The sequence below is a fragment of the Mesoplodon bidens genome (genome assembly GCF_964165515.1).
Source record: "Mesoplodon bidens genome assembly, chromosome: 13".
Taxonomy (NCBI): domain Eukaryota; kingdom Metazoa; phylum Chordata; class Mammalia; order Artiodactyla; family Ziphiidae; genus Mesoplodon; species Mesoplodon bidens.
This window is the reverse complement of record NC_138169.1, coordinates 27,353,115-27,369,770: the sequence shown is the minus strand read 5'-3', so window position 1 is coordinate 27,369,770 and position 16,656 is coordinate 27,353,115. Positions and strand designations below refer to the sequence as shown.

The following is a 16,656-nucleotide window of genomic DNA, read 5'->3' as shown; positions in this document are numbered from 1 at the left end:
TGTAAGGCTTCTGGAACCTGAAGCTTGACGTATTCCATCAATTTTAAGAAGACTTCAAGCCTTTATCTCTTTAGACACTGCTTCTGCCTATTCTCTCCACTTCTAGGACCCCAATTCCATGAAGGTCAGATTGTCTTACTGTATTATGTATCTTCTACCCTCTTCTCTCTGTGCTTCAGTTTGGGTATATTCTTCTGACCTAACTCCACCTTCATTACTTTTCTCTTTTCAGCTGTGTGTAACCTACCAACAACACTATCCATTGAATTTTCAGTTTCAGTTATATTTTTCAGTTCTAGAACGTCCAGTTGGTTCTACTTTCATAGTTTGCAGGTCAGTGATAAGGTTCTCAATCTTGTCTTTCATCCTCTTACCATATAAAGCATAGCCCTTTAAGTCTTCGGAAAAAGTCTGTTATCTGGACCCGCTGCAGGTCTGTTTGTTACTTCTCTTCATTTACAGTCATTTGTCTTCTCTCCTTGGACATCTGCTTATTCCTGACTGAATGCTGATCACTGCACATGAACAACTGTAGAAATAATTTGAGCTCTATCATGAGGTTCTCTCTCTCCCGAAAGAACCTATATTTGCCGCTGGCAAGGACTGACATTATTTGAACGGAGTCCCAAACAACCTGGGGTCCAAAATACCACATGAGGGTACCTCCGTGGTGGTTCCCAGACTCCAAACTTTGTCCTCCCAGGGCTGCGAGGGTGTTAAAGGTGCTGCTGCCCTCTTGGCCCTGCTCTGGAATTGGCTAACGCCCCTCAGGAGAAGCATCCCTGATACCGGGCTAACCTTGCTCACTTCCTCTGTTTCCCGGATGTTGACCCAGTTGTCAGTCACCGCCTTGTTGGTTCTCTGCTGCTTTCCGGAAACGGAAGTTCTCCAGAGACGGTTTAATTTCACGTATCGGAAAGCCCGCGAGAACTTGGATTTGGATATGACACGTTTTCTGTGCCCGTTATCGTCTTCTGTCTTTCAGCTCTCCCTTCCTTCCCCCTTCCATAAACGGCCATGTGGTGCTGGGGCTGAGGCTCTGAAAACCGCTGGCAGATGTTCAGTCGGCGTCCGCCCAGGGGCGCTGGAGGGTGCCTGCGGGCTCTGATCCCAGAGGCATCGCCCCAGCCCCACCTCTTCAACAGGCAGAGCAGAGTCTTCCCGCCCAAGAGGCTGAAGCCAGGCTGCAGTTTCTCCAAGACTTGCAGAACCAGCCTCAACGCACCTCCTCCTCCGAGGTCTGTATCCCAGCCTCTGGGGACCCCTCCTCTAGGATTGGAAACTCTGGCCCCAGCCGTCCACCTCCTCCCCCCAGGGGCTGAGTTCCAGCTCTGCAGACCCTTCTTCTAAGGTGCAATGTTTCCAGGTTCTTCCCATTCACCCCGAGCTCTGGGGGCATGGCCCTTACTACACCTGTCCCTCCACCACCACCTGGGTTCTGGTCCTACCCTTCCAGCTCTCCCTTACCTCTTGTTTACATTCTGTTCCCTCTGTTCAAGCAGCTGGTGTGGTTTCTGTCACCGGGCCGGATTCTGACGGACAGAATTACCAACCTTCCCTCCTCTAGTCTCATTTTATTCACTGACAACAACATGATTAGTTATTTTGGACCCACTTAGAATGTTACGCCAAGGCTTTACTATACTCTGTTACATTTTGCATTTCTAGAATGTCTATTTGGTTCTTTTTCAAATCTGCTTGGTCATTCTTTACAGTTTCTTTCCCACGTGTATTTTTAAGTTTGTCATTTAGCTCTTTAAATACATTAAATATAGTAATTTAAAGTCTGTGATAAGTTCATTTTCGCAACTTCTGTGACAGTATCTGTCTCTTGGTTCTCCTTGTTCTTTCTTGTGGTGACTTGTTTCCTTGAGTGTTTTTTAAAATTTTTATTTATTATTTATTTTTTAACATGAACTAATTTTCCTTAGAGTTTTATTTGTAGGATGAAGGTCTACAAGAATAACTGTAGGATAGCTAGAATTTGCCTTTTGCTTATGAGTGAAGTTGGGTTCTTATTTTTCATGTTTAAGAATCAGGCATATTTCTTTTCTATGCGTTATTTTTTCATATGTTTTTGCCCATTTTTCTATTTGGTTGTTGATCTTATTGAGTTGTGGGAGCTCATCATTTCTATTGTGAAGATGGGAAATCATCACAAAGGATTTAAAGATTTTTTTCAGGATTACTTGGCAAGTTACCAGTAGTGAGGTTTTTAGAATCCTTTTCAAGTCAGACGTTTAGTTCCTTTACACGTAAAGACACTGGGCGAGGTCCTGACTTATTAACAATCCTGTCATTTTGCTTAACTACAATTTTCCTAAAATTCCTTTCTTCTAGGCTGTAAATTTTTAGTTTTGACCTCCAAAAGCCCTGGGGTGGGAGGAGGGGTGGGGTGGGGGGAAGGGTGGGGATTTAGGGAATGAAATACTACAAATACTAAAGGCTTTATATAGTGTTCGGGGTGAAGGGTGCTTTGGTTCATAGGCATTACTGCCAAAATAGAGAGATTTGGGAAATGTAGTACTACCCACAGCCAGAGTCCATATTGTTAGCTGATGAGGCTGCAGACGTGGAACCTGCAGTCTGCAGAGGTCTCGCCTAACACTGGAAAGAGATTTAATTTGAAAGTGAACAGTCTGTTTTCTTCTTTAACATATTTTTGGCTGCTAGATTGTGAAGCTGTTGTGCAAATAATTGCACCATCACTGTGTTATTCACGGTGTCCTATTCATTTCTTAAAATTACCGGGGAGCAAGGCGGAGCGCAGAGGAGATCGGTTACCCCGAGCGTGGGAACGCAGACAGCTCAGGCCTCCCCTTCCCTGACGAACATCCTGTATGCAGCTGAGCCACGTGTGCGCAAAACACCTTCAAAAGGTGCCTCGGTAAACAATGACCGCTGGGCGAACGAGGTGTGCTTTCCGTGCCAGACCTGCCACTACAGATGTGCAGCCACCGGCCACCCAGGTGACCGTCGCGCCTTCGGTGCCCCACCTGCTGCTTTGCGGTCTCTCAGCTCTCCGCACCGATGTTCTGACCCAACCGTGTCCAGAAATGTTTACATGCAAAGCCAGGAAAGATGTTTAGGAGCGCCTTGCATGTAAACACATCACACGTAATTCCGAGACTCCTTTTACAGTGTTTTTGGCCCATCTGTGCCTGAATTTTAAAAATGTCCCTGAACTCAACTGTCCAGACCTTCCCCCTCTGCCCTTTCTCTGCACATGGAGGGCTCGAGGGAAGGGCGCCGGAACTGGGCTTCTCTCGCCTGGAACCCCGTCACTCGGGGAACTTGCTGAGGGCAGCCCGTGCCTAGTCTGTCCGAGCGTACCTGCCCTGGGCACGGCCAGGAGTCAGCCCGAGACCCCTTCACCTGCCCGCGCACACCTGCCGGGGGTCAACCCGGGACCCCTTCACCTTCCCTGGGCACCGGCGGGGCAGCGCAGACTCGTTCCTGCTCGGGGGACTGGGAGGACCGGCAGCAACAACCGGGACTACTTTTCGCAGACCCCCCACCCCCACCCCGGTCGGCCGGCGGAGGGAGCGCGGGCAGAGATGTCTCGGCGCGCGCCTCAATCAGTGCGCATGCGCGCCTCAATCAGTGCACATACGTGTCTCCGGTGGGGCTCCGCGCCTTCCTGCCCGCCAGCTTGTTCTCTTCTCTCAGGACCTTCCAGGTGAGAACCGGGAGCCGCGCGGGGACGGGTTGCGCTCGGTCCTTCGGCCGCGTCCCAGCCGCCTGCGGGTCCCAGAGGGCGCCGCCGACCCAAGCCCCCAGCCCCCAGCCCGGTGCGGTGGGGGCGCGGGTGCCGCGCGTGCGGGCCGCCCGGCGTTCGCGGGCTAGAAAACCCCCGGGGCTCAGAATTGGACGCGGGCGGAGGACGAAGGTCCGACCACACGTCGCCTCCCGTTGCGCGGACAGCGGGGGCTGCTCGGCCCTCGGGCCCGAGTGTCTTTCTCGGGGAGGGCCCGAGTGTCCTTCTCGGGCTTCGCGCTCCTCCCTGGGTGGGGGCGGCGCCGACTCTGTCCCTGGGTTTCGTCCTCCGGCCTTGCCCCGGGTCCCTGCCCAGCACCTGGGCAGAGGCGTTTTCCCAGAGGACAGCCGTCCGCTTCAAGTCCCTTGGTGAGCGGCCCCGTCGCGCTGGGGTGAGGATGCCGGACCCGCGGGGCCCCGGTAGCCCCTCTCGCTGCCCCCCCACATGTCCTCCAGCACCTTGTCTGCAGCCCCCACGATGGCCCGTGAGCCTCGGCACGTGGTACTGTCTCTTTGCAGAACACGCTCCCCCCTCGCCCCCTCTTTCCCAGCCACCAGCTGCTTAGCCTCTGGTTTCTGCTCAGACGACGCCCCCCACCCCAGGCCGGCCCTGACATTCAGGGTGAGGGGCCCCTTCTCTGCGCCCGTGGTCTGGGAGCTTCCCTGAGGACGCCCCATCCCGTGGTGTGGTCGCTGCTCTCCCTCCGGCCTGCAAGCACAGGAACCCACTGCCCGGGGCCGAGCAGGCCCTCAGATCCGTGAAGGAGTGAAAGCGATTTCCTAATAAGATGTTTGGATAGTCGGTGACCGACCAGGTGTCACGAGGACTGTCTGGTGACGCGGTTCGTGGGCTTTTCCAGGCCCCCAGCTTGCTCCCCTGGGGCCCTTCACCCCACCTGATCGCTCCCCAGACGAAAAATCCTTTAAGAGAGTGGACATCGGTTCTCCAGTTGTACAATATTAGGAAGTGGAGGATGTAGACTTGTGACTATAAAATATCAGTTCTATTCGTTTAAACTGTTTTTCCTCTAGATCTTGGTTTCTGTGTCACCTATAGAAAAGTAATTCTAGATACTTTACAAGTGATCTAATTGTAACAATATTTTTTTTCTGTTTTTAAATTTAGTTTGTTCCACATGATTTTCCCCAGAGAAAAACAATACTTTTGTTGTTGTTGTTGTTGTTCGGTTCGCGGGCCTCTCACTGCCGTGGCCTCTCCCGTTGCGGAGCACAGGCTCCGGATGCGCAGGCTCAGCGGCCATGGCTCACGGGCCCAGCCGCTCTGCGGCATGTGGGATCTTCCCGGACCGGGGCATGAACCCGTGTCCCCTGCATCGGCAGGCGGACTCTCAACCACTACACCACCAGGGAAGCCCGACAATACTTTTATAACGGTCGGTGGGGAAACAAATACATGTGCAGGAACCGTTACTCTATGGTCAGCTTCTCCATTACGCAGTGGGCAGAGGCCACACGTGTTACGTCTCCTGCGTCCTAATAAGGTGTTCCCTCCACTTGGGCTTCAGACAGTGGCGAGTTATTTTGCTTTATTTATCCTGTCACCCTAGTTTGGAGGGGCGGACTGGTGCTGCAGAAACATTTCTCATAAGTACTGTTTGAACTTAAAAAAAAATCAGATACCTGAGTTTGAAGGCGGTTGCCGTTTGTGATATCCGAGAACGGCAAAAAACTAAAAGGGCTAAGAACTGGGTATGCCTTGATTCACAAGAGGACTGGCTGGACCGTTGGTAGCAGAGAATTTCTGTTCAGAGCTCCAGGAATTCTCTCCCGGCTGCGTCAGGAAGCAGCTGCTGGTGTGTGAGAGTTTTGAAACGTGGCACAGCTCCCCACAGAGGCATACAGATTGGTCCCTCAGGGTCTGATCTTGGAGCTCAGAGGTGATGTTCTTAACAGACGCGGACTTGGCCAAGGGAACCCGTGTAAGTTTCAGGAGCCCGGCAGTCTCTGGTCTTGATTAGCACCTCTCAGCGCGGCTGGGACTTCATAGCACCCGGCGGGGCCACCTCGGGTGGAAATCCGAGTCTCTGCGCTGTGGCGTTGCCTCCTAGACGAAGCTGAGAACCAGTCTTCTAGAGGTTAGTCGTTATTCATAGTTAGAGAGGTTGATGTTCGAAGCCTTTTTCACGTGGGGGCTGAGCTTGAACTGAAGACATTGAGCATCCGAGTGTGCTGGCAGGGCTCTGGGGAGGACATGTCCACCCAGAACATGCTTGGTTTATGTTGCTGCCTCGCTTTTCAGATTCTTTTTCTTTTTCTTTTATTTATTTATTTATTATACAGCAACTTCTTATTAGTTATCTATTTTATACATACCAGTGTATATATGTCGATCCCAGTCTCCCAATTCATCCCACCACCACCACCCCACCCCCCACTTTCCCCCTTGGTGTCCATACGTTTGTTCTCTCCATCTGTGTCTCTATTTCTGCCACTTTTCAGATTCTAAGACGCACAACAATGGGCTTACTGTGTCCTAGAATTGTTGTTCTACGTCTATATGAAGCTTTTTGTAAGGTCTTGTGTAAGCTGTTAAATTTTACCTGTTGGCTGACTGATGGTCCTTATACTGGAGGTAGATGCTGGGCTCATCATTTGCGTCTGACTTTCTTGTTTACAAAGTGAGTGTGTGGCAGGTGAGTGACCGAGTATCGGATGGATTAGAGTCGGGCATCTTTGGAAAAACAAATTTAAATCTTCAAGATCCCCAAACCGCACATGCTTCCCGGTGCTCTTTGAGTTTTGTTGGGTCGATGGAGGTGTCATGTCCTACGTGATCTTAGCCAAGCTTCCCCAGGCTCCTCAGCGTCCTGTAGCTGGGGCAGAAGTATTTGGAACAGGCTTTAAAGTAATATGTGTGCATGGAAGAATTGCCCCAAATAGAAAGTATGAATGGAAACTGTGCAATCAGGGGGGTCTCTCTCCCCATAAGAAACTGTTAAGGAAAGCATTATATTTTCAAAAAAATGATTAAAAGAATTATATTAAAAATATTCTCCTGGCCTTTGCTTTTGTAACTTAACACGATTTGAAGATTTCTTTTAAAATCACATACTGTACTGGGATTTCCCTGGCGGTTCAGTGGTCAAGACTGCAGTTCCAATTCCGGTAGCGTGGGTTCGATCCCTGATCGGAGAACTAAGATCCCACATGCCGCATGGTGTGGCCAAGGGGGAAAAAAATCACATACAGATCCCAGCATGTATTTGACAGAATTGCTTACTAACATCCCCTGGGATGGTAGTTGTTGGCTCCCTGTCACCCCATCCTGGAAATGTGTCCTCGCCTCCCTGCTCATCCTGATTTTTCTTTCCCTTGCTGCTTCACCTCCTCCGCTGCTTTTAGCCTGTTCATTTTCTTCTGCCACCTCTCTTGCTGGAGGCCCGCTGGACCCTCTGTGCCAGGGGAGGTGACCATCCCCCTGGGCTGGCTGAGGAAGGGCGCCACGGAGCTGGGATGGCAAAGTTCAGGGGCAAAATTAGAATCCAAGCAGATCTTGACAGACTGGGATCCAAGTAGATGACATTTAACAGGGATAAATATAGGGTCTTATGCATTGGTTTTAAAATAGAGAAAACTTGCTGTGGTGTAATTTGAGAGAAGTCTGTAATGCACTAAAAATGTAGCTTTTAAACTATCCTGAACTAACCTAGTCCTAAAATTTAGGTAAGTTCCAGAAAAGACCTTAGTATCACCATTTTTTCCTAGGCCCTCATTTACAGAGCTTCCTCTAACATAGGAAAAGGCTTGCTAATAAGTTTGAAATATAAAATATATTTTCTTAAACTGCATATTTTCTTGACTGCCTAGAAGAAGAAACCTCTCTACTAATTAATTATATAACATCCATGTTCTGGGCCCTGGGATCGGCAGTGAGTGAGCCTGGGGAGGAGACAGGTGCAGAAGGAACAAGGCCCGGAGGTGACAGCCCAGGTGTTGACCCCGTGGGGCATCTGGCTCTGACACGAGAAGCTAGTGTTGTCACCAGCGACCTGTGTGAGCACAGCTGCGGCCCTGCCGGCCAGGCTGCAGTCCCTTCAGTAGAGCAGCCACAGGACATTCAGATGCGCAGTTTCTTTTATGTTTTCCTCAGCGTCAGATTCGAATATGGGTTTGTTTCATCGCAGGTCTAGAGAACCGAAAGGATTGTGAGAATGTCTTTTTTTTTTTTTTTTTTAATTTTTGGCTGCACCACACAGCATGTGGGATCTTAGTCCCCCGACCAGAGATCGAACCTGTGCCCCCTGCATTGGAAGGCAGAGTCCCAACCACTGGACTGCTGGGGAGGTCCCTTGTCTACTTGTAGTAACTCTGATACGGGCCATTTTAAATGTGTAGCTTGGTTACCTACCAGACTGATTATTCTGGGAATCAGAGTCCTTGGTTATTTCTACTGACTAATGGAAAACTGCATCTTGGGACTCTTTTTGCACGTGGAGTAAAACTCAGGGGTATCAGGTACTCTTTGTGGGGTTGTGCTGTGTTTAGCAACCCGGGCCCCAGCCCTCAGGGTTCTCGAGTCGTTGGAGTTAAAGCTGTCCCTGCCTGTCTCCAGAGACTGCAGGATCCCACCCGGCTGGAACCACCGTCTTCATTTGTTCTGGTTCTAATGGTCTCTGGCTAATTTTTGCGTCCATGGTTCCCAGATGTTAAGACACCATCTTATGTTTGTGAGGTACTGGACTTTTCCCAGTGCCACGAATGTGTGTATAAGCTCTTATGTGAGGAACTGGACTCAAATCACAAATTTTTTTTTTAATATATGTATTTTTAAATGTATTTATTTTATTATTTTTGGCTGCATTGGGTCTTTGTTGCTGCGTACGGGCTTCCTCTAGTTACGTTGAGCGGGGGATACTCTTCCTTGCGGTGCACAGGCTTCTTATTGTGGTGGCTTCTCTTGTTGCGGAACACAGGCTCTAGGCATGCGGGCTTCAGTAGTTGTGGCTCGTGGGCTCTAGAGCGCAGGCTCAGTAGTTGTGCACGGGCTTAGTTGCTCCGACGCGTGTGGGATCATCCCAGACCTGGGCTTGAACCCGTGTCACCTGCATTGGCAGGCGGATTCTTAACCACTGCACCACCAGGGAAGCCCCATGGAAGTAGATTTAGACTTTGTGACATACAGGGGAATGCTTCAAGCAAAAGCTCTTGGGCGGGTCTTTGTTATTGCTTCCTTTGGGGAAACCAGCTTCTGGGCCCGTCCCCAAGGCCTCCTTCCCGCCGGCTTGCCATGGTCATGACTGGGCTCCTGCCTACTGGTGTCATCCTTATTCCCGTGGGTTCCCATGTGTTCAGCCCCTCAGGGTTGCGGGCTCCTGGAAGCCTGTCGCTGCTGTGCTGGCTGTACCTGTTAAAGGCATAGAGATGCATGTTCGCATTGGCCTCCAGTAGTCACTTGCTGTGATCCCTTATCTGGTCTAGATCTGATCTGTTTCAGAGAGGAAAAACTTACTTTAATCAAATGCTGCTTTTCTGTTTAGCTCCGAAACCTGGGACTTAATCCAGCTGACGCTGGCTTCAGCATACTGACCATGGGACTTGGCAGGATTCCATGTGCCCAGGACGAGCCGGCCCAGGTGGTGAATGCTGGCATGAGTGACCCACGGCGCCTGCTGCACAGCCAGTCTGCAGACAGAGCCACCGTGCATCCAGCCTCTGGAAGGTACTCCTGATGGATGTTCAGAAAGGCATTTACCTCACCTGCTTTGTTACCTTTTATATTGAACAAGTGTCAGACACTCACAGCAAAGTGTCATCAATAGCATTAAACTCCAGAAGTTTTAGCAGAAGCTGTGTCTTGTGCGTCCTGTTCAATAAGAGGCCCTGAGCTTTGGTGCCCTCACCACTGCGTCCAGATGCGTGCGAGGGAGGGAACACCATGCCTCGCCCTGCAGGCACTCTTGACCTCAGAGGGGAAGGTTGGGTGATGGCGGGGAGGGAGGTTGTCCAGGCATCCTGGAGTGTGCATCCAGATCCTGCTTCACTTGGGAAATGTGCCAATGACGGGGCCGTCGGGCGTTTAGTAGAATTTCACTTCCCTGGACTTGGGGTCTCGGGTGCTTGAAATCTAGTTACTCTGAGGACATAGAATCTTTCCCTACTGCCAGAATTCAGGGACTGAAAGGATTATGTATATATTGGGCTTGCTAGTGTTTTACGTGGAAATCTTTATCACTTACTTTGAAAAGTGAAAGCACTTTCTGGACCTAAAATTTGTGAATGCCAAATATTAGCTTTGCGTTGCTTCTATTTTTTTACAGAAAGAGGGTCTACTTGGTCATTTCAGTAGGTAGAGGGACATCTGGAAGTGAAGACCTTTCTATTCAAAAAGAAATAGCTGAATAATTTTTATTCAAAATGATGTTTTGTCTGTTAATCAGCTCTATTTCTTGTCACTATTTTTTTGAACATGTAGTGTAAGCATTGTAAACTGTTTTAAGTTTAATTGAAGTTATTAAACTTCCTGAACTCTTAATCATACTTTTGGCTCCTCTGCGTTTTCTGTTTCTACAGTATTGTCGAGAGACCCTGTCTAGTGTGCTGTTTGCTGTTTGGTGTGCTCCACGGGTCTCGCGATGCCCAGCCTGTTGGTCTCCTGGGCCCTCTAACGTGTGGCTCTCCTGGGGTGTGGGCGTGGGGGCAGAGAGAACATGGCATCTGCATGTTGTCCATCTCTCCATCCAGAGACCATCAGGAGCACCATGGGAGGTGGACCTGGGTAGGAGGGTGTTAAGAAGAAGCTTTGATGGGATCTGGGCTTCCGTTGGGTGGTCTGGGGGACTGTCTAAGGAAGCCAGAGTTTGCTGTAGCTTGGACGCTGTCAGAGAGAGGAGTGATTCTCTGATTGATTGGGCATCTCAGGAACCCTCCCTACGGCAGTGGTGGGGTGCGGTGGGGGCAGACTGGAGAGCGTGAAGCTGGGATGGGTGAAGAGACAGCAGCCACTCATTTTAGCCAAGGGGGGGCTCTTGGTGTTTCAGGGGAGGCACAGTGACTTGGTTGTTGTCTGTGCTTGGATCACGCCCTGAAGCGGCCTTCCCATCTCACTGCATCTCGGTCCCGGGGGCTCTGTGAGTGGCTCCCATTCCGGGAGGGCAGCGTGACCCGCCTCCAGGTGCCCGGCTGCCCCTCTTCTCTCCGTGTTCACATGAGCTGCTGCAGCTGGAGCCACGTGTGGCGCTGTTTTCTTTTTCTTTTTCTTTTTTTTGCTGTTTTCTTTTGCATGAGGAAGCATGAGGCGGTAGGACCAATGTGATGTCATCTTAAGGCTTTTCTCCTGTTCTTACTGCAACCCTGTGGCCACAGGAGGATCCTGGACCCTGTAGTACATGTTGCTGGCAAATGGAGGCCACACCAAAGTGAGCAAAGTTGTCTTTAAAAAAGTATTTGTACAGTGATAGCATTACACAGGTAACTGAATTACACTGTTACTGTTTCACAAGCCTGGGCTTTTCCATGGGGGCTGGTGTGAACTCGTGGGGATGGGGGTCTGAGCCTGGACGATCACAGGCGCCCATGTTGGCTGAGGGCTCGTTGGGGAACAGGGTTCTTTTTTGTTTTCGGCAACACCATGCTGCATGCAGGATCTTAGTTCCCCGACTAGGGATCGAACCCACGTCCCCTGCTGTGGAAGCACGGAGCCCTAACCGCTAGACGGCCGGGGAAGTCCATCGGGCTCTTGTTTAAAAGCTCTGCTTTGCAGCCCGCTCCCACCTGGTTGAGATTCCTTCTGGAGCTGTCCGAGCAGACTCGCTCACCCTGGGCCCTTCAGACCATCCACTGATGGATTCCTGGTGGATATTTTCAGAGATGCATTTTCACCCTTGACCCAAAGAGCCTGAAGTCCGGTAGAATCCCTCACTGCTGCTGTTTTCATGGAATATTAATACTCTGCCTGCAGGATCACCTGCGGGATCAGCAGACTTAGCTCCCAAGCTAAGGGTGGTTTTTATATTTTTAAAGAGTTGTAAACACAAAACATGAATGTGTGACCGGGGTCTTTGTGCCCCTTTGTAGAGTTTGTGACTTTGTATCACGGCCCAAGTGTGATATTCCTGCTGTTATTAGGAAACACTGTCCTCTGAGCATTCGCGTGTGCTTCTCTTCACAAATGTTACCTCTTTCCCTTCATTTTTAGAGGCACGTGGGGTGCAGGCTGTTGGCCGGGCTCAGGTGGGCGTGCAGGGCAGTGGATGGCGCCCCCTCGTGGCGGGACCCCTTCACCACCAGGACCTAAGTCCTGAGGTTGATTCCCAAAGGGGTTTGGTCCTTGTTTTGTTTTTTGTTGTGATGCTAGATAGTTGGTACTGCATGTAAAACAAGTTATTTTTAGCCAGTCTGAGGACAGCTTGGCCAGGTTTCCAGCTGGAGGATGTTTCCCCTGAGCCTGGGCTGTTTGACCCTGGAAGGCAGCCCTATCCTGGAGTTGCACTTGCAGCCCAGCCTTTGTTTCTGTGTCTGACTACTTTATGCAGGTGGAATTTAAAGGCCATAAAATTCCTTTATTCTTTTTTTCTTTTTTTAAATGCCATCCCTGGGCATCACACCACAGAAGTGATTTTTTTTTAATTAATTTATTTACTTATTTATTTACGTTGGTCTGTGTTGCGTCTTTGTTGCTGTGCGCAGGCTTTCTCTAGTTGCGGTGCACGGGCTTCTCATTGCGGTGGCTTCTCTCCTTGGGGAGCACAGGTTCTAGGCGCACGGGCTTCAGTAGTTGTGGCACATGGGCTCAGTAGTTGTGGCTCTCAGGCTCTAGAGCACAGGCTCAGTAGTTGTGGCGCACCGGCTTAGTTGTGCCATGGCATGTGGGATCTTCCTGGACCAGGGATCGAATCTGTGTCCCCTGGATTGGCAGGCAGATTCTTAACTACTGTGCCACCAGGGAAGTCCTTCAACATATTTTCTAACATGAGTATAAATACTGACACACTTTTACACTCTTCTGAGAAGGAGGTAATGCCTAGGAGGCTCTTGTCAATATTTAGAAGTTAACGTGGTTAATTACCACTCGAGACATTTTTTTTTTCCTCTTAATCAGATTAGCTGTAAGTAGTACATCTTAAAGTAATAGAAGGATACAGAATTAAGAGTGTAGAATTTGACTTTCTGATTTTTAATTGATCTTTCTCTAATCTCCCTCACATTAAATACTAGCTGGGAAGACGCTTCAGATCCTTAATATTGAGACAAAGAGTAAAGCGAAGTCTCAGACAATGGCAGAAAGGGGGATTTATGGAAATGGGTCTTTGCGAGCACCATTGCCCTGGTGACGGAGACCACAGTCTACCCCGGAGCATGAGGTGACTCCGAGCCCACCAAGATGTTGGATGGACACGCCGGTCTCACGGGGCACTGGGCCATCCACTGCCGCACGGGTGAATACCCGAAGGGACTGCTCCTCTTGGCATCTCAGCCCAGGTGAGCTTTGGCCGCCTTCAGGGCCTGGCGTAATAGACCATCAAGGTCTAATATTTAAGTTGGTGTAGGTGTAAGGCAGGAGAAGTAGGCCCCGGACTGAAAGAAGTAGAGGTTACAAAGAAATCCAAACTTTGGATCATATAGGTATTTATTTATTTATTTAATATTTATTTATTTGGTTACACCGGGTCTTAGTTGTAGCAGGCAGGCTCCTTAGTTGCGGCTCATGGACTTCTTAGTTGTGGAATGCAAACTCTTAGTTGTGGCTTGCATGTGGGATCTAGTTCCCTGACCAGGGATGGAACCCGGGCCCCCTGCATTAGGAGCATGGAGTCTTATCCACTGCGCCACCAGGGAAGTCCCGGATCATATAAGTATTTAAATTCAATTTTGCCTCATCAGCTACTGTATCCCATCAGGTTACTAATATTAAATCTATAAATTATTTCTGGCACAGTTTTAAGAAGTGAATTGTTGAGGATTTTTGGTAGAACTACTTAGAACCTATAAGTTTATAGGATGAAGTTTGGGGGTCTCTATTTTAAGAGTTTTAGTGGAATGTTGCTAACCCATGTCCTTTTATAATGAAAACAGCAACTGTCTGCCATGGTTTCTTTTTTCATTCCTAATCCAGTCCTCAGATATTAGACGACTGTAGAGTGTTTGGTCTTAGATTGTTATTAGCCAATCTGGGCCATTGATCGGTCTTCCATCGCCCAGTAGAGAAGGTGGGACTGCAGGATTCTAGTACTTAGCCGACTGTCAGACATTTGAAGAGAGTGCTGCGGGGGTGTCAGATGATACCCTAAGTCAGGGAGGGCCCACAGTAGAGGGGGCCTTAAAGCTGCATTTTGCCAGCTGTAAAAGTTCACTTTGAGAGGAAAATGTGTGAAAAGGCATGGAACTGGAAGAGTGTTGCTCCTTCTGGGAGGTTGTGGTCCTCCACTATGACTGTACCTGTAGGGAGTATAAGAAGCAGCTAGCGGGCAAAGCAGGAGAGATGGGGGTGCTCTGTCCTACAGGCGGTGGGGATTCTGCTGCAGTTTCTAAAGTGAGAGTCCTGTGATTCATCCTCCCTCTTGCAGTGGGTGATGTTGAGATGGGCCACTGTGAGACTGGAGGCCGAGAGGCTAGTTGACAGGCAGATATCGGAATAAAGCCATGCAGCATGATGTGGGGCAGAGACATGAAGGAGACAGGTGAGGAGTGAACAGAGATGGAAGGAATACTTCTCTCTACCTTGGGAGTCTCTGTGTGCTTTAGCTGGAGGCGGTGGTGTTGCAGATGAACAGGAGAGGCAAAACTTCAGACTTTAGAGGTGAAGTGGCTAGGACTTGGTGCTGGGCTGGACGTCTGCTGTTGGGGAGAGGAGAGTGAGATGGTGGCCTGGCGTTTGCCTCAGAAGAGTTGGCGTACCTGGGGTTTAACCCTTCATCTGTGATGTACGGACAAGTTTTTCTTCCTGGGTGACCTGGAGGTTCTTTGATGTAATTTAAGGGACTTACTTAGCATCACAGAACCTTCCAGTGAGAGGTCCTATAGCCTCAGTTATTTCTGGTTGTCAGGGCTGAGGGTGAAGCTGGAGTGGCAGTGTATTTGTGGGAAACCTCACATCACATCTGGGATAATGGACATTCCCATTGCTCCTACCCATGAAATGACATTATACTGTCACCCATGTCAGGGATTGTTTGGGTCTGATTGCCAAGGCTTACGTGAAAGGAGTAATTTTATACCAGGACATTTTCTGTGGTGTATCATCTATTACCTTGAATTACTATCTACCTTTGGCTTCCCTCTGAAAGGATTTGGATGTTGCTGGCCCTTATGGTGGGCAGAGGGTGCAAAAAAATTAAAAAGCGGTTGTGGAATGAGATGTTCATAGGGGGGCTTTCAAAAGCTTCAACATATTTTTGGGAATCTAGAAGGCCTTGTGCATGCACAGGGCTGTGCACGCATCCAAGAGAGAATTGACAAGGCCCTGAGCTCTTACCTCTGGGTGACCTTGAGGCTATGTACAAGGAAGAAGTGTAGGCTGAAGGCCAAGGCAAAATTGGAAACTGCCTTCCGGGGCACTGAAGACATGTTTCAGCACACGCAGAGCCTCTCAGTAAAGGCTGAGATTCAAGGCATTTAAGGAATCTCTTTCAGTTCATTAACTGGGCACTAAGCTAATTGAGTAGAGACTAACTGACCACATATGACAAATATCACAGACTTTACAAAATTAGTTCAAGAAATTTGCTAAACTGGGGCTTCCCTGGTGGCGCAGTGGTTGAGAGTCCGCCTGCCGATGCAGGGGACCATGGGTTCGTGCCCCGGTCTGGTAGGATCCCACATGCTGCGGAGCGGCTGGGCCCGTGAGCCATGGCCGCTGAGCCTGCGTGTCCAGAGCCTGTGCTCCGTAACGGGAGAGGCCACAGCAGTGAGAGGCCCACATACCACAAAAAAAAAAAAAAAAGAAAGAAGAAAGAAATTTCCTAAACCAACGAACAGCAGCAGTAAGCTCAGGTAAGGCAGGGAGTGTCTGGTTTCCAGAGCTGTCACATCATAGCATTTAAAATGTCTAGTTTTCAGGGAAAAAAATTACGGAATATGCAAAGAAGCAAAGCATAGTCCATATTCAGGGGGAAAAAAGCAGTCAATAGAAACTGTTCTGAGGAAGCCCAGACATTAGAGTTACTTTTTAAAAGACTTTAAATCAGGGGACTTCCCTGACGGTCCAGTGGTTAAGACTCCACGCTCCCAATGCAGTAGGCATGGATTCAATCCCTGGTTGGGGAACTAAGATCCCGCATGCCACATGGCGTGGCCAAAAAAAAAAAAAAAGAGACTAAATCAGCTATTTTAAATATGTTTAAATAACTAATGGAAACCATATCTAAAAAACTAAAGTATGAGACCAACGTCTCACCACATAGATCATTAGCAATAAAGAACTAGGAACTATTAAAAAAAAAAAAAAAGCCAAAACCTCATAGATCTGTGGACCATCAAGTGGGCCAGCAGACGTAATGGGAGTCCCAGACGGAAGAGAGAGAAAGGGGAAGAAAGAATTTTTGAAGAAATAATGGCCAAAACGTGCCAAATTTGATTTTTAAAAAACCCACTAATGTACATAACCAGGAGGCTCAAAGAAATCCACACCCAGACATATCACAGTTAAACCATCAAAAGGCAAAGAATCATGAAAGCAGCAAAAGAGAAGCAAACCAATCTTATACAATGGTCTCAATAAGATGAACAACTGATTTTTCATCAGAAACTGTGGTGGGATGAGATATTCAGAGTGCTTTTTAAAAAAGACTGCCTAGTGGGAAGCAGCTGCATAGCACAGGGAGATCAGCTCGGTGCTTTGTGACCACCTAGAAGGGTGGGATGGGGAGGGTGGGAGGGAGACACGAGGCAGGAGATATGGGGATATATGTATACGTATAGCTGATTCACTTTGTTATACAGCAG

The 16,656-nt window shown here is 49.1% G+C and overlaps 1 long non-coding RNA gene across 1 annotated transcript; it reads left to right on the top strand.

The window, feature by feature from the left end:
* The first annotated feature begins 2,666 nt into the window (after positions 1-2,666).
* Positions 2,667-9,563, top strand: LOC308626896. Its single transcript, XR_014017318.1, has 2 exons — positions 2,667-3,679; positions 9,255-9,563. It is a non-coding gene; the product is annotated as an uncharacterized lncRNA (long non-coding RNA).
* The last annotated feature ends 7,093 nt before the right edge of the window (positions 9,564-16,656 follow it).